Genomic DNA, 18,679 nt, shown 5'->3' on the forward strand with positions numbered 1-18,679 from the left:
ACAAAAATTAGAGACATAAAACAGAAACAATTTCCCAATAAGTTGAGTACCCCACCTTAAGGAAACTTATGCAAAAATTAGGGATTATGGCAAGTAACTGCATTCTGCTGATCTTCAGTGTTTTGAAGGTTTGTTTGAGCACAAGGGCTGACATCAGTTCATCTCCAGCAGCGGTTAAGAGCACAGTGGATATCAAAAGTTGGTAGAAGGATTAAGGATCATTTGTATTCAATGTAACCCTTTTCCATGTAAATTACCAATTCCAACTTTGTAAAATCTATGGAGTCTTGTCATTTACAGACTACCATTCTATTAAATAATGTTGAGCTTTTATCAAAATTGTTTCTACTCTTATTTACTTCAGCCAATAGTTTTAAAATTTTATTATGATCATTTTGAAATTAAATTTTAAAATCAAAATGTCAAGTTTTCTTTAATATAAAAGCAAGAATTTTTCCAAAGCAAGTAAAAGGAATATTAACAGCATTTCAATAAATAACAAGTCCTTAAGTGTGAAGCATCAGAGGTTCCCCAAGCAGTTAACCCTTAGGGTATCCATAGACATTAATGTTGATTCATTTCCCCTTTGGCGCATTGTTTTCCTTGACAGAATTTTTGTTGTCCCCAATGGAGTTTGTACATCTCCAGCGAAGTTCGTATCTCCTTAGCAGGGTTGATCTTCAAAGATTGTTGATCTTCCCTAGTGGATCATTTTGGTGTCCCCACTAATCACAACTCTATTTGCTCCCAGTCAGAGTTTCCTCCTGGTTTTTGAGCAGATTTTGTTGATTATTTCTCTGTAGGGTTGTCTCCCATTGTTTTATGGTGTTAACCTAAAATTCCCCACAAATTTGATGTTCTATCCTCAGCAGATCTCCTCTTTCCCCAGTTAGGTTTGAACCTTTGGGGTGTTGATCTCTCTGTTCTCCGGTAGTTGTCTCCATATTTTGTGGATTGACCGAGGATTGTACCAGTGATTCAATTCTTTGCGACACCTTTGTATCCTTTGCGATCATTTTGTCAGCATAATCATCATATACACATATACATATACATATACATTCATATAATTTCATAAATTGCATATCCTGCATCTTCATATTTGATTTGTTTGAGATTCTCATTCTCTGTTATGGCGGTATTTTATCCCCATACCAAATTTGGTGCCTGTCCTCCTTCAATTGTAGAGTGTCATCCCCTTAAGCAGAAAGATTTTAACCTTTCCCCGTTTCCCCACTGAGTTTGTTTCCTCGTGGATAGTTATTATTTCAGTTTCCTCTCCAGTAGATTTTCTGGATGGAATTACTCCCCTTGAGTTCTGTCCTCATTGGGTTGAGTCTTGATTGACCGTTTTCTTTCTAGCTCTTACCTAGATAGATGCTTTGGTCCCCTAAGAGTCGATTACCCAATAACTGGTAATATTCTTCTTAGTTTGCGGTTTTCTACTTCTTGCCCAATACCCGACAAAAGTAGCATTATTCTCCTCATTAGAGTCCCCAGGAAGTATATCCTTGATATGTTCATCCTAACCGGTGACGGATATCTTTCTTTCCCCTGCCTGAGTTTATCCTTGATATGTTCATTTTAACTAGTGACAAATATTCTCATTTGTGGTATTTTACCCAGTATAAAGGTAGTTGTAATCCCTATTTTGTTCCTCAGAGAGTTAATCCTTGATATGTTCATCTTAATCGATGATGGGTTTTCTTCTCCTTGTGGTTTTCTACCCAGTAACCGGTAGTTATAAACCCTATTTTTCCCCTGTGCGGAGTCTATCCTTGATATGTTCACTTTAACCAGTGACGGATATTCTCATCTTTGGTATTCTATCCAGTAATTGATAGAGATAATCCCTATTTTTATCCCCTTTTCAGAGTCTATCCTTGATATGTTCATCTTAACCGGTGACGGGTTTTCTCTTTAATTGGTTTTTTACCTAGTAACCGGTAGTTGTAAATCCTACTTTGTCCCCTCGCAGAGTTTATCCTTGATATGTTCATCTTAACCGGTGACGGATTTTCTCTCCGAAGGTTTTCTATCCAGCTTTCGATAGATGTAATTCCTACCTTTTTTGTTCAGTTGGTATATCCTTGATATGTTTATCCTAACCGATGACGGGTATCCTCCTTGGCATTTCCAGGTAAGTCTATCCTTGATATGTTTATCTTAACCGGTGACGGATTTTCTTCCCTGTCCAGTTTATCCTTGATATGTTCATCCTAACTGATGACGGATACTCTCACCCTTGGTCTTCTACCTAGTAACTGGTAGTTGTAATCCTATTTTTCGCAGTTTTCCCTAGCAAGGCTATTCTTACCCAGTAACCGGTAATGAATACTTCCTCCTAGTGGTTCCCAGCGAGTCATCCTTGATATGTTCATCCTAACCGATGACAGATGTTCTCTCTGTCAAATCTTTATTATCTCCTCACCCAGTAACAGGTGTAGATGATAGACTTTTGCTCCTCCTGTGTTGAAGTTTCTCTTCCCCAGTTGAGTTGAGTGTGCATTTCCTTAGTGAAATCGTTTTTCCCCTGCGTTAGTCGAGTACTTCAGTTTTATCCTGACTTACTCGTATCCCCTGCAGATGTCATGATTTCCTCGACTCAGTCTTTCCATTTTGTATGGAATCCCTCGAGTCCCCCCAGTAGTTTTGAGTCGTAGTCTGGCTTACGCATAACTCCTTTTTATCCTCCAGAGTCTCTGTCTCCCCAATGAGTCTTCCTTATGGAATGTATTATACTCCTGTAGACTTTCTGTCTCTCTAATTTCTTTTTCTTTTGTGGCAATATTTCCCCATAAAGAATTTACTTTTGCATTCATGTCATATGCATCATGAGGTCTCTTAGGTACCAAAATTTGTTTCTCTGTTGTTATTTAAGCCCATTCTACTAAGTTGAGCCGAACATTTTAACCTTCAACTCCTCAGTTAGAATCTCCTTAAATAGGGGCAGTTGTAAGACCCCAATTTTGACCCTAAGATCCCTCATGCAATTCTATCATAAGCATTAGCATTAGGATCATGTCTTGGCATCCTCCTTATCCCTCTTTCATTGGGTTTGTTTCGGGAGAGATCACCAAGCACTTTGTGATTATATCATGCTTGTATTTTATCATTTCACTAACCAAAATATCAAAAATATGTCTTTGCATTTGCCAAACTCTTTTGTAGGAAGGGCATGATCTCATTGATTCATCAAGTTCACATCTAGGGTTTGAGACCCTCATGAACAAAGAGAACAACCAAGAATTGATTCAAGAATGGTTATGAGCATCATATATGAGTCCCAATATTCTCTACATATTATATTGATCAAGTTTTCTTCAAGAGTTTGAGGGTGATTTGCCTTGGAAACCCTAGTTTGACTGGGTATCTTGAGTAACTTCTCCAACAAGCTATCTCACCAATTGATCATATTTCTCAAGGGAGACTTCAAAATTCATCATCCTATGCATATATGATCTACCATGAGCCAATAAAGTCAAGTAAATTGTAAGTTAGCAAGTTGGTTGATGGTGGTTGGCCAAATGGATTCATCTGATCAAAATAGGGTCTCCCTAGACTCTATCTCTTACAATTATCACCATATGAAAATTATTACAAGAGAAAAATTACTCTAAATTACATTCCAAACAACTTTCATGTTGAGACTTAGAGCTAGTTTTGCTTGGAAAATTATTTTCTATGTTGAAACATAATAGGTCATTTTGTCTAAACCCTAATTTGAAAGTCAACTTCCCAAGGCCAAAAATTGCTCAATTTTTATGAGATGAAAGATTTCCAAGTTGCAAAATCAAATTCAATGTGTATAATTCAACTTTTATGTTTGGAGTGGGAGCTAATTCAACTTTTTTGAGCATGTGATATGAGGTTACATTTTCGGTTACTTTTGACCTATACCATTGATCATGTGATTTTTCCAAACATCAAAAATACATAACTTTATCATTTCAAATCCAAATTACATGAAATTGGTGATCGTTTTGAAGGTCTTTGAGGGATGTACAACTTTGATGAAGACACTTTTCTCATTTAAGGCTCATATAAAAAGTTAAGCAAGGTGGAATATTAAGACATATGGCTTGACACTTAGAAAAATTTTGATATGTCAAAAATTTCAAAACTTCCACCTCAAATTTCTCCAAGTTCCAAGCTCCAAATGAAAAAGTGTTGAACATGAAAGTTTTACCTCTTGATCTCACCTTTCCAAAGAGCTCAAATTCAGATATTTTGGACAAGTAATGCATAGGCTGCACATGGCATGAACATGGTGATATCACTTGGCAAGGATCAAACTTCAAACATCAATGCACACTTGCCTTGCAATCCAAGCTCAATTCAGACCATCCAACATTCATTTGTGGACCTCAAGCAATGATTTCATGGGCCTGTGTGCGCCCATGCACCCATGCATCACCATTTCCCAAAATTGGAAAGTGATTTGAAGTGTGCAATTATTAACTATTTTGGCCATAAATAGAACTTCAATTGCTCAGAAATTAACACACATTCATGCCAGCTTTGATCCCCTATCTCAAACCCTCACTTTGCAAAGGATAATCCTGAGAAATTATTTTGAATTTGAGGTTGAATTTCCACCGTTTTGAAATTCAAATATCTAGGAATCCATAACCTTTCAAGCATCTAATCCTTCTTCTGCAAGAAAGTGGAGTGAGGTCAAGCACAAGCAAGATCAAGATTAATTGAATCTAGACCTCCATTGAAGGTATTTTCTAGAAATTTTGAACTCTTCGATTCTCTCAAATTCTTGCTCAATTCTATTGATTCTTTGGTTGTCTGAAGTCCTACCAATGTAGGCCAGAAGATTGAGTTGGTTTGAGGCCAAATCGAAGAAATTCAGCTCATGTACCTCAAATTTCAACTCCATGTATCTCTTAATATACTTGGAGTTAGAGTAAATTAAGGCCATATTCGAGCTCAGTGCCATTTTTACTTTAAAATCATGTCCTTATTTTTCATTTTGGTGATGGTTGATGGTGGACCAGTCCGGTGAGGTCCACGGGAGAAGAAGATTGGAGCTCTGGCTCCAGCGATGCGTTGACAAGTCTCTGAACCACATGATCCATTCATTTTGTTTTAATCTTAGGCGTTGGTTTTGAATACCACGTGTGCAGCGCAGTTGACCAGTGACCACATGGAACGCGCGCTAGGGACCGTCTGATCTACCACCTCAATTAATGAGGGAGATCAGATGGTCCACGTATTTTTGATTTTCTGAATTTTCATTTTATTTGCTTTATTTTCAATAATTAATATTAAATTCAATATTGATTCAAAAAATACGAGACTTTCACAAAGAAAAAATTCAAATATTTTTCTCTTTCATATTTTGAATTAAAATTATTTTTTGGATCATTATTAATATTTTTCATGAATTAATTGATTTTGCATTTGTTTTTATTTGTTTAAAAATATTTTTAAATGTCCAAAAATTATGATTTTTTTTCTCCAAGGTCCTTTGACCTGGTTTGACCTATGATAAATCTCATGGCCATTTCTTTGGTGTTTTGATGAGATTTTAGGAATTGGACAAACCATATTAAATTTAAATGCACTATTTTAATATTTTTAATTTGAATAAATGCCAAATAAATTTGTTGACCAATTGTGATGACTTTGTTTATGTTTGACTCTTATTGTTTGGCCTTGGGCAAGGTTTATTTGACTTTGTCAAATTAATATCATTAGATTTAGGGGATTGATGGAATGTACATTCCATCTCCCAAAATGAATGAAAGATATTAATTTGGTAAAAGTCCTCCTTTGAACAATTTGTGATTTCATTCATCCCCCTCTCACTTCATCTCATTCCTCTTCTTAATTCATTCATTCCTCTTCTTCATTCATTCATTCCATTTGGCCTATGACATCTCAAAGTCCTAATGCTAGTCGATTGAAAAATTGACATGAGTATGAATGAGATTATGCCACACCTTTTGCATATTCTTTTTGTGTGTGGTATGTTTCATGAGCATACTCCATTAAACTATGTCTCTAACATGCATTAACACCAAAATTCTATTTCCCGGCCTCAAATAGTTGTGACTTCTACATAAGTCCAATTACGATTGCTTAACATAGCGCTAAATTTGTGACATAAAAGGCATAAGCATTCTAGTTAGTAAGATTGTAAGTCTCCCCTCTTTCATGGTATTGTGTGGAAACTTGGCCTTCTTTCCTTCCTTTGGAAGATGTTTTGGGTCAAGGATCCATGCTTGTGATAAGTGGGTTGAGTGTTCTCCAAACAATGTCTTGAAATGAAAAGCAAAAGCAAAACAATACTAACCTCTAACCTATTAACTACTAACTTTTAATTTCAAGCTTTTACTTTAATGCAATTTACTTTTAGCACTTTATTTCATTTGCCATTTTTCATATCATTCTAATTATTTATGTTAATGTAATTTTCACTTTGTCCATTTGGACCATATTATGTGATATATTTTGTTTGTGTATACTTTGCTTGTTTGTGTGGTCTTTGACCATTAATGTACATAATAATAACAAAAACCCTAAAAAACTTTTGAGTGGACTGTTGGCTTGATCTTGGACATATGGACTTAGAATCTAGGCAACCTTCCTATGCTAATGTACTTGGCCAATGCCAACTTGTTGAAGAACCAAGTGCTTGCAATTTGAAATTCATTTGATACATCTTTGAAGACCTCTCTGAGTCCATCTACAACATGATCATTGTGAAGTTGTTATTTTGAACCTGTGACTTGTGGAATTCATCTTTTACTTGGGTTATTTTTGGAAGAAGATCATGGAATGGATAAGCTTGGATGTGGCCATCTTTATTTGATACCTTGATCTTCAAGATAATATAATTGTGCATTTGTATGTTGCTTGATTCTAAAAAGTCCAAGGGAATTCTGGGTTTCTATTGACATTCTTGCCTATTGGATTGCTACCCACATGGTCATATCTTTTCAACTCTTCTCCCCATTTCTTTAATTTCAAAATATCTCCCTCCATTTTTTTAAAATCTTCTTTGTGTGAACTATTTTTGTTCCAAACTTTGACCACTTTTTCAAAAAAGATAGAAACTTTGGCCTTATGCCATCGCATTTTCAAACTTCTTTTCTTAAATCAATCTTGTAAATAAACTTAAATATATTTGACTTAAACTTTCAAAAAGCCAAAAAGAACTAACTCATTCAAACCATTTTAGGCCTTTGTGCCTTTCAAACTTAAATTTTGTTAAAATCAATGCATCCACTTTGAAATTTGTATCACGAATTACGAGGTTTTGATCCCTCATTTTTATGTTGGTACGTATGCACAAGACCGAAGGTCTTGTCAAACACAAAAATATAATTAATGAATTCTTTTACTCATCCCCCCATTCTATTTGTTTGTAAACATGACTTTGTACAAAATACTTATGCATACAAAAAGGGCTCCCTAGGAGTACCTAGGACACTTTGGGTGCTAACACCTTCCATCTGTGTAACCAACCCCCTTACCTGTGATCTCTAACTTTTATTAGTTTTTATTTGAAAACTTCTTACTTTTTGGGTTTTTTCCGTACTTTTTCCCTTTTCCCTTGGAAACAATAAAAGCGCGGTGGCGACTCTTGTAATTTGATCTCTAGCTTCTCCATCGCTTGATGATCATGAATTTCCCGCTACAGAAATTAAATGGCGACTCTGCTGGGGAGTAGTCTCCAGTGGGTTTAGCCTACTTTTTGTGTGAATATATTTCTATATATGTGATGTTTGTATATATGTATGTGTGATATAATCTTCTTGTTGTACTTGGTGATCTTTGAGTGGTGAGATAAGTTCTAACCCGAACTAGAGTGCAATTAATATAGGAGAATGGTATAGTCATTTTTGACTTGTGTGGAGTAGTGCTTCACAAGTTGGCTTGAGATCCATCAGCTCAGTGGAGACTCCTTTGGATTTGGAAATGTCACACAAGTATTTGTGGTTAGGCATTGCTATCTCTAATTGGGTCCGAGAAGCTGAGGACCGTATACCATTTACCCCCTCTTGGCCTATTTAGGACGTAGTGCGGATACTGTTCAAGTGTAGACTTGATAACAGTTGTTACGCGATACTACACTCAAACGAGTTTCTCTTGAGAATATTATGGGTCGATGAGTCAGTCATCTTAACCTATAATATCTGATAGATGGAATTAAGACTCTCGGAACTTTTTAGAACATGATCTACAGGTTTTTATCCTTAGTTCACTCCTTTGGGATGGTTCTTACCCAGAATCCATGCTCGTGACTTGCAACAAAACCTTGATTCTTGGTTGATCCAATCAAGTCTTGTCAATATCAATGGAACTTCGGTGTTGATAAGGTGTAAACCATAATGCACCAAAATGGATTATTGATCTTGACAATGACTTGATTCATCCTTGACCTTTGTTTGCCTTGTGTGTGATACCTTATTTGTGATTGTTGCATTCATGCATTCATGCGCATCATAACATTCATCACACGAAAATTTCAAGGAACTAAGGTGACATTTGCAAATATTCTCAGACCATGGATCATGGATGAAGGAACACTAAGAAGTACAGTTTCAGGTGTCCCGACTTGAAAGAGTTAAGGAAACTAGCATCTTTTGTATTAGATCCCTTGGACTTCAAACAACGTCATGGGAAGCTTCTGTCTATCTTGTCTGGTGATGTGGTTGAAGGACTCTTGAGTGTGCTAGTGCAGTTCTATGATCCTCTCTACCATTGTTTCACTTTCCCAGATTTTCAGCTTATGCCTACATTAGAGGAGTATTCTCATCTTTTGGGGATACCTATTTCTAGAAGAGTGCCTTTTAGTGGATTGGAGGAGATTCACTGATCTAGTATTATTGCTGAAGCTCTTCACTTGGAGAAGTCTGAGATAGACGCTCATTGGGTGAAGAAAGGAGGGTTGTTTGGATTGCCATCTGTTTTCCTCATCAAGGAAGCTAATACTTTTGCTCAAGCTGGTAGTGTGGACGCTTTTGAAGCTATCTTTGTGTTGCTCATCTATGGGTTAGCTTTATTCCCTAACATTGACGGTTTTGTTGATGTTAACGCCATTAGACTTTTCTTTACTGGGAATCCTGTGCCTACTTTGTTGGGTGATATGTATTTCTCTTTGCATCTAAGGAATTCTAAAGGTGGTGGAACTATTGTCTGTTGCATTCCTCTTCTGTACAAGTGGTTTATTTCGCACTTGCCTAAGACGCCTTCTTTTGTGGAGAACAAACAATGTCTAAGGTGGTCTCAGAGACTTATGTCTCTCACTAATGATGATATAGTTTGGTATGATCCGTCCTTAAGCAGTTTGGAGATTATTGATAGTTGTGGTGAATTCTCTAATGTGCCTCTCATTCGTACACAAGGAGGAATTAACTATAACCCTGATTTGGCTCGTCGTCAACTTGGGTTCCCCTTGAGAGACAAACCTAATAACATGTTGTTAGAAGGTCTTTTCTATCAAGAGGGTAAAGATCCCCAACATTTGAAGCAGAAGATTGTGCATGCTTGGCATAATGTGCATAGGAAAGGAAGATCCGAGCTTGGTCCGTGCAATTGTGTAGCTTTGGAAGGGATCACGCACAAGGCAAACAAACAAGGGAACACACACAAGGCAAACACAAATAAAGTTCAAGGGATGGATCAATTCATAATCAAGATCAATCATCCATTTTGGTGGATTATGGTTTTCACCTTATCTAGACCCAAGTTCCATTTATATTAATGAGAATTGATCGGATCAACCAAGATTTAAAGGGTTTGTTGTGAGTCACGAGCATGGAGTCAGGCTAAGAACCATCCCAAAGGAGGGTACTAAGGATAAGAATCTGTAGATCATGTTCTAAAAAGTTCCCAGAGTCTTAATTCCATCTATCAGATATTATAGGTTAGGATGACTGACACATCAACCCATAATATTCTCAAGAGAAACTCGTCTGAGTGTAGTATCGTGTAACGATTGTTATCAGGGCTACACCTAAACAGTCTCCACACTACATCCTAAATAGGCCAAGTTGGGTTAAATGTTCTACGGTTCTCAACTTCTCGGACCCCAAATCAGAGAAAGTAATGCCTAACCACAAATAACTTGTGTGACATCAATAACTCCAAAAGGGTCTCCATTTAGTAGATGGGTCTCAAGCCAACTTGTTAAGGACTACTCCACAAAAGTTGAACATGACTATACCATCCTCCTATCTTAATTGCACTCAAGTTTGGGTTAGAACTTATCTCACCACTCAGAGATCACCAAGCACAACAAGTAGATTATATCACATAAACAAGTATACAAACATCAAATATACAATTATATACACATAAAAAAGTAAGCTAAACCAACTGAGGACTACTCCCCAGCAGAGTCGCCACTTAATCACTGTAGCGATAAATTCATTACCATCAAGCTATGGATAAGCTTAACGTCTATAAAACTAGAGTCGCCCCCACGCTTTTATTGTTTCCAAAGGAAAAGGGAAAAGTACGAACAAAATCCAAAGCTAAGAAGTTTTCAAATCAAAACTAATAAAATGCCAGAGATTACAGGTAAGGGGGTTGGTTACACAGAGGGAAGGTGTTAGCATCCAGAGTGTCTTAGGTACTCCTAGGGAGCCCTTTTTTATGCGTGTATGTGTTTTTGGTATAAAAGATGTTTGAGAAAAATAGAGTGTGGGGATGAGAAAAGAATTCATTGATTATATTTTTCTGTTTGACAAGACCTTCGGACTTGTGCCTACGTACCAACATAAAAATGGGGGATCAAAACCTCGTAGTTCGTGGTATCAATTTCAAAATGGGTGAGTTGCTTTTAACAAAATTTAAGTGGAAAGAGGAACAAAGGGCCCAAGAGTTTGAATGGGTGTTAGTTCTTTTTGCCTTTTGAAATTTTAAGTCAATAGGGTTAAGTTCATTTACGTGTTTGATTTAAGGAAAGAGTTTAAAAATGCAATGACATAAGGACAAAGTTTCTATTTGAAATCACAAGTAAAGAAGGTTTTTGAAAAACGGAAGAGATTTTTAAATTTAAGAAGTGGGAGGTGATGAAGAGACTAACCCTAAGCATAAAAAGTACAAGTTCAAAGTTGAAAAGATCTGACCAATGGGATGCAATCCAACAAATAAGAATGTCATATAGAAAACTCATTTTCCCTTTGGACCTTGAATCAAGCAATAATTAGTAAGCAATTAGCAATATCAGACTTCATGAAGATCAAGGCATCAAATAAAGATAGACACATCCAAGCCAGCAATTACATAACTAGCAGTCTTCTTTGTCTTCTCATGTATCAGATGAAATACTCCTCAATTAACTTGGAATAAAATATTAGACATAAGATCAAAATAACAGTTGTATCAAGACCATGTAGCAGATGAATTCAAGTGGATCCCAATACTTGCATCAGATGAAATCTCAAATCATAATACTTGGTCTCAGAAATGTTGGCAATGGCCAAGTCCTTTTGCATAAGGAATGCTGCCTAATCCTAAGTCTAAAAGTTCAGATCAAACCCAACAGTCCATACAAACATTTTTTAGGGGTTTTTGTTATTTATTAGGTATTTTAAGGTCCTAATACCCCAAACACAAACAAAGTGCACAAACAAATATATACAATCACAATATATGGCTCAAATGAGAAAACTGAAAATGGCATAAACATAAACAAGTTAAATGATATATAAATCACAATGAATGGTAAATGACTTGAAATTCAATTGCATAGAAATAAATGACTTTAAAGATAAAGCAATATTAATAAGAATAGTCAAATGTTAGTCAAGGTTAATTATATGTTAGTGGTATTTTGCTTTTCAATTGTTTAAGTCATTCATTGGAGAACACTCAACCATCTACTCATAAGCATGGATCTTTGAACCAAGAAATCTTCCAAAGGAAGGAAAAAAGGACATGTTTCAACACAATAACATGAAAGATGGGAGACTTACAATCTCACTTACTAGAATGATATGCCTTTAGGGTCGAATTAAGCTCTATGTTAAGCAATCGTAATTGGACTTATGTAGATGTCACAACTATCTGAGGTCGGGCAATAAAGATTTAGGTGATAATGCATGTTAGAGATTTGGTATAATGAACCAAACTCCTAAAACATATCACACACTAAAAGAAAAGATCAAAATGGATGGACCTATCTCAACCATACTTGTATTGGTTCATCTAACAAAAGGTTATTGATGAGCCAATTAGCCTTAGGATATTGAGATTTCATTGGTAAATGAAAGGGATGGGAAAGAATAGGAATTAAGATAAAGAGGGAGGGGAGATGAGAGAAACACAAATTGGTCATGGGAGGAATTTCATCAAATTAAAATCATTCATTCATTTTGGGAAATGAAATGTACATTTCATCAATCCACTAAATCCAATGATTTTAATCCAACAAAAGTCAAATCAACCTTGACCAAGGCCCAAACAAATAGTCAAACATCATAAGACCATAAAAATGCTTCAACATAATTTTAACAAAATTAATCAATTAAAAATCAAATTAAAAATGCATTTAATTTCAAATTAATTTGGTAAAAACCTAAAATCTCTTCAAAACACCAAATAAATGGCCAAAAGATTTACCCTAGGTCAAACAAGGTCAAAGGACCTTAGACAAAAAATTTCATGATTTTTGAAAAATCAGAAGTATTTTTAAATAATTAAAAATATGCACAAAAACATTTAATTCATGAAAAATATCAAAGTAATACCAAAAAAAAATTAATTTGAAAAATGAAAGAGACAAATATTTGAAGATTTTTGGTGAAAGTCTCATATTTTTTGGATTAAACATAAAATTAGAAATTAAAAAGAAATTCAAAAAAACAAGGGCAATCAGATCTCCCTCATTTATTGAGGTGGCAGATTTGATGGCCACACGCGCATGTTCCACCATACTCCTTAGTTAATGCATTGTACGCATGGTAATCACAGTGAATGCTTAAGATTAAAACATTGGAATCAGATCAGATGGCCTAGGCTTCGCCAACACACCACCGAAGCCCTAGCTCCGGTCATCTTCTCCGGTGATCACCACCGATCTGGTTCAAGCTCAACTTCATGAAAAATGGAAAATGAATACACTAATTTGAAGAAAAAATGCTCAGGAGTAAGAATCTGACCTCCATTTCTCCAAATTCCAAGTATATTGAAAGATACATGGATTTGAAATTTGAGGTTCATGATCTGAGTTGCTTCGATTTGACCTCAAAGCGACTCAATCTTGTTGCCTATATTGGTAGGACTTCAGCAAACCAAAGATCACAAAGAATGGTGAAGAATTAAGAGAGAATTGAAAAGATGAAGTTTCTGAATTTTCACCTTTGAGTTGCTTCAAATTCACTTGACCTTGATCTGGATTTGCTTGATTACTCTTCCTCTTGCTTGTAGTGATCAATTGAGATGAAAAGGGAAATGAAATCTTGGAGTTTGAATTTCAAAAGAGAAGATGAAATCCAAACTTAATTTCAATTGAAATCTTCAAGAATTCTAGGGAATGGAGGGTTTGTATTCTTTTGGCAAAGCTTGGGCAAGGTGTTGATGAAGTTCTGAGCTCATTGCACTTGTATTTATAGGGTTATCACATGCTTTCCACACACTTCCGTTTGAAAATCCAAAATAGCAATTTGCATCATGAGCTTGCATGGGCATGTAGAAAGCCCAAAGAATGATTGGAAAAGGTTCAAAATTATGCATAAATCATGCTGAAAGCAATGCACTAGGCCATGCAATGTTGAAATGAACTTGATCATGAGAATCTTCCAAATGGTACCATGCATTATACCCATGGACAAGTCCTTCAATATTGATCCAAATGAGATTATTTTGGACTTTTTGGAAAGGTTAGATCAAGGGAAACAACTTTCAAGTTGAACACTTTTCCATTTGAATCTTGGATCATTATGTTTTTGAGGTGGAAGTTTGAAAAATCAAACATATATGAAAATTTTCTAAGTACCAAGTCAAATGTTCACTTCTTCCATCTTGAATAACTTTTGCTATGGGCTTCAAATGGAAAAAGTTCCTTCATAAAAGTTGTATCTATTCCAAAACTCTTCAACTTGGTCACATATTTTACCTTATTTGGATTTGGCATGAAGGAGTTATGCATTTTAGAAGTTGAGAAAAATCACTACTTCAATGGTAATGGCCCAAAATGACCCATAATGTTTCCTCTTGGAACATGTATTTGAAAGTTAAATTCGAATTTCTTCCAAACATAAAAGTTAAAGTAGACATATTTAATTTGATCATTGAACTTTAATGGATTTCATATCATAAAAATTGAGTAAGTTATGGTCTTGGTAAGTTGACCTACATACTAGGGTTCAAACTAAATGACCTATAATCTTTCATCTTAAAAAAATACTTTACAAGAAAAAATAGATATAGACTTCAACATAAAAGTTGTTTGGAATTCCATTATGAGTAACTTTTCTCTTGGAATAATTTTAATATGACAAAAAATTGTAGGAGATAGGGTCTAGGGAATCCTAGTTTCGACCAGTTGACTTTCTCTGGTCAACCGCCATGAACCATCTTGCTAGCTTGACATTCCCTTGATTTTTGGGACTCATGGAGGATCATATATGTATAATATGATGTAATATGAAGTATCCCTTGAAATATTTTATCAAATGTTGAAGAAACTTGTTGAAAAAGTCACACAAGATACCCAGATGAATTAGGGTTTCCACGGCAAACAAGCTTCAAACTCTTGATGATTTCTAGATAAAAATGATATGTGAAGATCATGGGGAACCATATATGATGCCTAAATTTAATATGAACCATATTTATTTCCTTGCATTGAGGGTCTTAAACCCTAGGTATGAGCTTGATGAGGTATTGGTCAGTGCGCACACTACCTACAAAAGTAACAAACTATATATTGAAATAGTTTTGGTATTTTGGTTAGTAAAATAATGAAAAACAAAGTATAATACAATAAAATATGCTTGGTGATCTCTCTCAATGCAAACCCAATGAATGAGGGGTAAGGAGGATGTCAAGGTGCGATCCCAATGCTAATGCATAAGATGAGATAACATGAGAGATCTTAGGGTCAAAATTGGGGTCTTACACCATTGAATTTTCAAACTCTTTTCTTAAATCAAACTTCAAAATAAACTTAACCATATTGACTTAAATTTCAAAAGACAAAAAGAACATATAACCCCATTCAAATTTTTGGCCCTTTGTACCTTTTCTTATTAAACTTTTGTTAAAAGCAATTCACCGACTCATTTGAAATTTTTACCACGAACTATGAGGTTTTGATCCCTCATATTTATGTTGGTACGTAGGCACAAGTCCAAAGGTCTTGCCAAACACAAAAATATAATCAATGAATTCTTTTCTCACCCACACACTATTTTTCTCAAACATCTTTTATACCAAACACATATGCAGACATCAAAAAAGGGCTCCCTAGGAGTACCTATGACACTTTGGGTGCTAACACCTTCCCTATGTGTAACCAACCCCCTTACCTGTAATCTCTGGCATTTTATTAGTTTTGATTTTAGAACTTCTTATCTTTGGGTTTTGTTCGTACTTTCCCTTTTCCTTTGGAAACAATAAAAGCGTGGTGGCGACTCTGGTTTTATTGATGTTAAGCTTATCTATATCTTGATGGTCATGAATTTTCCGCTACAGGTCCGTCCTTGGTTTGTTCATGTTTCATTCATTTGATCATTGGTTTTTCCACTTCATGCCATTTTTAATGCATGGTGTTTGGTCTATGGATCTTTGGTTCATGCTTATCATTTTCCATTCAAGTTTGTTAAAGCCTAATATGATTCATCCAAGTCATGTCCATTGATTCATGTTAATGGTTCATCCATTTTAATCCATCTCAAGTCATGTTCAAGTTCATAGAAGATCATACAAACATCAGATTCATTCATTCAAAATATCCATTCCATTCACAAAAAACCTAAAATTCCATTACATAAAGCATAAGATTGTCCATTCATGAAAAATTACAACAATAAAGGGGACATTTTGATCAAATGTTGACTTTGGTCAACAATTGACTTTTTGGTCAACTTTGACCAAAGTCAACTCAACCACTTTGCATCCTAAAACCCTAAATCCCAATTCTAATTCTAATCCTAAGGCAAATTTTTGATCCCTTATCTTGGAATTTTTCTTTTGCATATGATGACCCAAAATCCAATCTTGATGTCATGTTACAAGCCTTTGCTCAACCACCCACTTCATGTTCATATGACATACATGAACCATTGCCAACACATGAATGAACTAAGAATTGAAGCATACCATACACACATACTAAAACATCAAATTCATTCATTCAAAATATCCATTCCGTTCACAAAAAACCTCAAATTCCATTACATAAAGCATAAGATTGTCCATACATGAAAAATTACAACAAAAAAGGGACATTTTGACCAAATGTTGACTTTGGTCAACAATTGACTTTTTGGTCAACTTTGACCAAAATCAACTCAACCATTTTGCATCCTAAAACCTTAAATACCAATTCTATTTCTAATCCTAAGGAAATTTTTTTATCCTTGATCTTGGAGTTCGCCTTTTGCACATGATGACCCATAATCCAATTTTGATGTCATGTTATAAGCCTTTGTTCAACCACCAACTTCATGTGCATATGACCTACATGAACCATTGCCAACACATGAATGAAGTCGGAAGTGAAGCATACCATAGACACATACTGCAAACCCCAAGTCATAACTCATAACAAACATAAACCATGAAACCAGGTACAAACCTTACAAAGATCCATGAACATACCACACATAAAACAAGAGCATGCCATGTCCAATATCTTGCAGAAATTTCACAATTCATCACACCTGCAGAACCATGTTAATTATTCCATGAAACAAAATCCATACCACAAAAGAAACCAAGAGTATGAGCACACATATCATGTACATGAATGAGACTAAGTTACACTTGCATCCAGCCAGCACAAGTCACAACTTTGTTGAACCATGAGCCAACCACTTCAACTTGCAAAACCTGTTATGCAATAAGTATGAAACCAAGTCATACAAAAACATGCCATGAAACCCTAAAAACTTGTTGCAGCCAGAACTTGCAATCCAGCAATAAAGCACACCAAAACCCTGCAGAACCTATTACCAAACATTAACCAAGCAATACAAAACCATCATCATTGCCATACAAAGTCAAGAAACCTGACTTACAGTTCAACCTAGCACAAAACATAACAAATTTAGAAGCAAAACAATGAATTCCAAACACAAACCCTATAACAAACTGAACCCAACTGCAATTCTGCAAAAACAAAACACCACACTGAACCAAGTCAAAACCATGTTTAAACCATTACCAAGAACTATAAACCACCACCCTACAGAACCAAAGTAGGATCACAAACAAGAGCCATGATTCATGCCAACGCACCTAGCCACTATGTAGTGAAACCATTCACAAGTCAGTGCCAAATTATGCAAAAAAACTTCACAACCTAACATCAAGCATATCAAGCAATCAATCACAACTCACCATAATGTCAATCTTAACTTAACAAAAACCAGCAACTTAACACCATATATCTTAACTGAACCTAATTACAAAACTAACATAACTGGACATGTTAATTGCATAATAACATGCCAGCTGGATGCACCTTGGGATCGACACAGTCCATCACTTAGCAGCAAAGTCCACAAGGCAAACAATGTAAATGCTCAAAACCAAAATTAGCTAGCTTTTACTGCAGTGAACCTAAGAGAGTAAAAAACACAACCAAATTGCATTTCACAACAATACAAAGAAGGTATGAGGGCACAATTGCTTTTCAGAGCCAAACACATTTTTAGGAAAGCATTGTTCTGCAGTAATACAAGTCCACACATCATTCCCCTTGCTTGATCAGAACCAATTAAAATACCCTAATTTGCTCCCCTATAAGTACAACTTCAGAACACAAAGAGGGAAAGCTTTTTTTTTTGTGAGATATATTTTAGAATTTGAGAGAAAGAGGAAAATTTGAGTTTTTATTTTAAAAGAAGCATTAGAAATATAATGAGAGAGGGAGAGAGAGGAATTCACCTGAATAGTCACTTTTTCCGGTCATCTTCTCCGGCGAAGATAGACCCGAAATCCTTCATTTGCTTGCATTTGAGTTACTTCTTTGTTGAGATTAACCAGTGGGTCATTTCCTTTAGGTTTTCAGGGTCGAGTGATCCTTTTCCTTTGTTTAATTTTTTATTCTATTTTAGGGTTCATCCCTTTTTTTGTTTCGATTCATTGAACTGGTTAGGAATTAGGAGAAGTGAGTTTGGGGTTTGTGATCAGTAGCATGACATGTTGAGATTGGTAGGGTTGGGATGATGGTTAGAGCTCCAGCGCGGTGTAGCGGGAAAGGTTTAAGATTCTGAATGAGGAGGGAAAAAGCTATAATTTTCTCTTCCCTTGGTGTTTGTGGGCTTGGTCCTACTGGGTTTCTTTTCCACACCTTGTACTTTCTGATCACACCCCTAGCCCATTTCCCTTGGTTTTGATTCATGTGATTTTTTAATTTATTTCTTTTTTATATATTAATGAACGCATTTATAAACCAGTTGGGCCATCTTGGCCCAGTGGTTGGCCATTTGGTCAGCAACCACAAAGCTGAGGGTTCGAGTGTTAGCCACCCCCATTGTTTTAT

The 18,679-nt window shown here is 35.7% G+C and overlaps 1 long non-coding RNA gene across 2 annotated transcripts; it reads right to left on the minus strand.

Moving 5' to 3' along the window:
• Positions 1-16,345: 16,345 nt before the first annotated feature.
• On the minus strand, positions 16,346-18,473 carry LOC127121348 (uncharacterized). Of its 2 annotated transcripts, none has more exons than XR_007803405.1 (3): positions 18,082-18,473; positions 16,769-17,494; positions 16,346-16,650 (listed from the first exon to the last, which is right to left on the minus strand). It is a non-coding gene; the product is annotated as an uncharacterized LOC127121348 (long non-coding RNA). The 2 variants fall into 2 exon arrangements; XR_007803404.1 differs by having other exon boundaries at positions 16,769-16,853; positions 16,936-18,473.
• Positions 18,474-18,679: the final 206 nt, after the last annotated feature.

This window comes from Lathyrus oleraceus, chromosome 2 (assembly GCF_024323335.1).
Source record: "Lathyrus oleraceus cultivar Zhongwan6 chromosome 2, CAAS_Psat_ZW6_1.0, whole genome shotgun sequence".
NCBI lineage: Eukaryota > Viridiplantae > Streptophyta > Magnoliopsida > Fabales > Fabaceae > Lathyrus > Lathyrus oleraceus.